The 4235-nt window shown below is 39.9% G+C and overlaps 1 pseudogene; it reads right to left on the reverse strand.

Annotated features, from left to right (window-relative positions):
- Nucleotides 1-351: 351 nt before the first annotated feature.
- Nucleotides 352-1290, reverse strand: LOC110542457 (elongation of very long chain fatty acids protein 1-like; annotated as a pseudogene).
- Between the last annotated feature and the right edge of the window lie 2945 nt (nucleotides 1291-4235).

A 4235-nucleotide genomic window follows, 5' to 3' on the forward strand; every position in this document is an offset into this window, starting at 1 on the left:
GACCTTTGGCCCAGAAGCTCGAGCTTCAATGTGGAGTGAAAAAGAGAGCCTGAGTCCATAGTGACAGGTTATTGCTGACCTCTTCAGTGTGAGGAGAAAGGCCACAAGACCTTGGTGTGGGCTAGCCCTGAGTGTTCCTCTCCCAAGTTTAAGGCAGGAAGGGAGAAGTGTCCAGTCCTTTTAGCCTCCAGTTCTGGTGCCAGACAGCAGTGAGGCCACATCTCTGGAGATGGCTGGGAGAAGGAATGGGAGGAGTGGGCCCAGCAGACCAGCTGGGTGGAGGGGAGAGCCAGTCCTCCTACTCAGTCCTGATCACAAGAGCCCTGGTCGCAGCTGGAGAGGACACTGGTGGATGCTGCCCAAGGTGCAGTCCTGAGGCACTTAGGCGGGCAATAAGGCCATACTTCTCAGTTGGCCTTAACCTTGGTGGCAGCTGGAGCTCCATTTCGCTGAACTGCACGGGGCAACCGCTTTCCCTCCCTTGGTGTAGGAGTGATACCAGAAATTGGAGAACAGCACGAAGAAGATGTTACCATACATCAGAGGAGATGGATAATGAGGGGGTGCTAGTAGTCGGAGCTGCGCATGCAGCTGCTATGCATTGAGACCAGGACAAACTGTATCAATTGAATGGCTGTCATATGTTTTTTTTCCACCAAAGGTAGGGCTGAGCCGCAGGAGCAAGGGCAAACAATCCGTAGCACAAGTACATGACAATATGTACAGAGGGATTTATCATGGCATGGAAAGAGCCCATTCCTCCTGGAGCAACCTTTATGTCCTCCCCACCCACCAACTCCAGGGAAGCACTGAGTGATGGAAGACATGAAGGAAGGTCACCTGCCCATCTTTCTTTCAGAGAATAAATATCACTATGTCCATAAGCTCAGTGACCTTGGAAAGCATGAAGAGCCAGGCCACTCTAACCATCCGAAGAGCCTCAGGGCTTCTGGAAAAGTCTACAGGATCACAGGGTCAGGTGTACGTGCTCAGCCAACCAGACATCAGGATTGTATAGACAGTGCAGACGGAGAGGGTCACCAGTGAGACACTGAAGACAATCATGAGGCCACGGAGTCGGAAGGACTTCCAGTTAGCCATGATCCTAGGCTGGGGTGATAGGACAAAGTGCACATAGGTCAAAAGGATGGATGTTATTAACCAGGGGGACCCCACCAGAGGGTAGTTCTGAATCCGGGGATCTGCATGCTTCATCAGGTCCTGATACACGTTCACAACAGCCTCCATCCTGGCTAAGGACTCAGTGGGAGCCAAGGGGGCACCAATGGAGGGACCAGGGCTGGAGAGAAGTCCCCAGGGCTGCTTGTTGGCCACTTCGAAAACTCGGGGGATTTTTAATTAAATTTTTATTTTTTATATTAAACACAGTTTATTCACTTTGTATCCCAGCTGTAGTTCCCTCCCTCATTCTCTTCCAATCCCACACTCCCTCCCGCATCTTTAAATTAATCCGTGGTAAGAGAGACTACTGAGATAGAATTAGTGTTCTATTTATTATAGTTCTTTTCTCATTGTAGTTCTTCGTATATTTATAATAGGTTTCTAATGCGATAGTATTATGTTACATACTAATTATATTTAATTAGCATTATAATACAGTATCACTAGTAATAATAATAGTAATGATTGGTTACCTAATGTATTTAATTCACATATCTCACATCATATTATAACTCTGATGTTTTCTGCCTGTAATTATGTAGCTTTAATGGATTTTACAAGATGTTCTGTATAGATGAGTGCACTTTGTTCTAGTTCAGATATTCATATTTATAAATCTTTATTCACCGGATAGTGTGTGCTTTAGCAAAATTACAACAAAATGTGACAATAGTGGTGCTTTTGCTGTCCCTTTTACACTGTCTCGGGTTGTGTTGTACCATTTTAATTGTGTTGTATATGTAAATGTTGGACGTTTTCGTTCCTCCATGACAGAACTGGTCATACGTCTTCATGAACAAAGAGTCAGTTTAAGAGCTCTTCACAGGATTGATACTTAAGAGGTGTTAAATACTATGTTGATAATGTACTTATCTTTGAGAGACACTCATATTTTCAAAATATTTGACAGCCTTAACCTAGACATCATAGCAAAATTCTCAAAATAGTTTAAAATGTTCATTTCTTTTCTAAAGACTGAAATAGAGTGGAAGACGGTCAGCACAGAGAGTCCAGTTCCAGGAATTTTGTCCTGTTGTCCCTGGATGGTTAGGCATGCACATCACATTTTACTTTTAAATTATTGTTATATTGACATATGCTGTGGCATTAGTATAATGTGATAGTTTCATACATTACCTATAAAAGCACAGTAAGTCTTGCCTTTAGAGTCTTGTAACCTCTTTAAAGAAATAGGTTTTACTTTGTTATTTTTTTTAATATTTCTTACAATTTCTACTAACCATAGCATAGCATTTAAGATTTTTTAATATTCTGAAATATTTACTATTCTTCCAATGCAGAATTTGCTCGACAACTATCTGAAGAACTTAAAATGCAAAATTTTGATATAACTCAGTTATATTAAATGTTTTTATGCGTATACTTTTGAAATGATTTTTTTCTTATCCCCCTCTACTAATTTAACATTAGACTGTTTATCAACCATTGTATATATTTTACTTCTAAACACTACATATATAGAGATACAGTTATAAACCAATGCTCCACTTTGCAGAATGACTACCTAAGACCGCAATGACTTTAGTTAGTCTCTGTGCTCCTGCAGATGCAAATGTAATACACATTTTATTCTGTTACCTGTTTTATCTATATATGAAGTATATACATTTACATATATATGTATACATATATATATATAAGTATATACATGTAAACATAAGTTTGTATCACTATGTGTGTTTGTGTCACTAAGTTCTGAGATTCAAATTCTAAAGCATTAAAGAATACCAATATGATAAGTGTATAACTATTAAGGCATCTACTTTCTTTTCAGTCTTTGATAAACTTTTTTGATGCAATCACTTCTGATTATAGAAAAGAATCAATTTCAATATTTAGTAGATACAAAAGAAATTTGCACTTTCTTCTGTATGCCAAGGTTGTCAATCACCATACTCAACTAAGAGAGTTCAGTGAAGGCCTAAGAATTTGCTAGGATGCTCTTGCTCTTATTCTTTCCATTTCTCTTTCATGGAGTAATATTTATTTCAGCTCATGGCTTCAGTCCATTGCAGTTTAAATGACACAACAAAGCAGAGCAACTAGTCCTCGCAGCCAGGAAGTGGAGTATGTGAAAAAGAGAAAGTGAGAGCAAGACAACACAAAGAGACAAGAAATAAGGAAGAATAGGAGTGTGATAGTGAGACAGATATATGAATAAGAATGAGACTAGCAAGATCACTTCTTAATCCATCTCAGCTATCTCTGGAACTAGAAGCAGAGACTAACACAAGTAGTATTTAGGAATTATTAGGTTCTTCTCAATTTAATTAAAAAGGCAAAAGGAAAACAGAATTAACCACAAAAAAAAAAAAAAACATACACACACACACCAACTGTGTTCTTAACAGCAAACCACCTCTCCTTCTTCCTTTTCTTCTTCTCCTGGTCCTCCTCTTCCTCCTCCTTCTGTTCCTGCTCCTTCTACTCCTCTTCCTTCTGCACCTCCTTCTTCTGCTTCTCCTCCTCTTCCTCCTCTTTCCACTTCTCCTCCTCCTTCTGCTCCTTCTGCTTCTCCTCCTCCTCCTCCTCCTACTTCTCTTTTAGGTTTTTCAAGACAGGGTTTCTCTGTGTTTAGTCCTGGCTGGCCTAGAACTCACAGAGATTAGCCTGCCTCTGCCTCCCGAGTGCTGAGATTAAAGATGTGCGCCATTCACTCCCTGGCCAAAAACATCTTAAGCATATCATTTCACTCTGGTTTCCAGGAGGCACATATTTACCTCCTTCTATAAAATGCTTGGAGTCCTATTCTAAGATCTCAGGGGCTATAAGAGAATAATTTCTACATGAACCATTGCCCCTGTGTCCTCTTGAGAAACCTGACATACAAGGTCATGTCAGGTTTCTAAAGAAGGATGACATTTCTGGTTTCTCACAACTACAATTTTGGTTTGCTCAATTATAGCCCGGAAGAAGAATATTTTTAATTGAACTTTGGAATGAACGTATTGAAAGGGAGCTGTGAATTCCTTTGGGTAAATTCTAACAAACTGAAGAATTTAATAAGTAGAATAATTATTTTCCATTTTATG

This window comes from Meriones unguiculatus, chromosome 5 (assembly GCF_030254825.1).
Source record: "Meriones unguiculatus strain TT.TT164.6M chromosome 5, Bangor_MerUng_6.1, whole genome shotgun sequence".
In the NCBI taxonomy this organism is placed as follows: Eukaryota; Metazoa; Chordata; class Mammalia; order Rodentia; family Muridae; genus Meriones; species Meriones unguiculatus.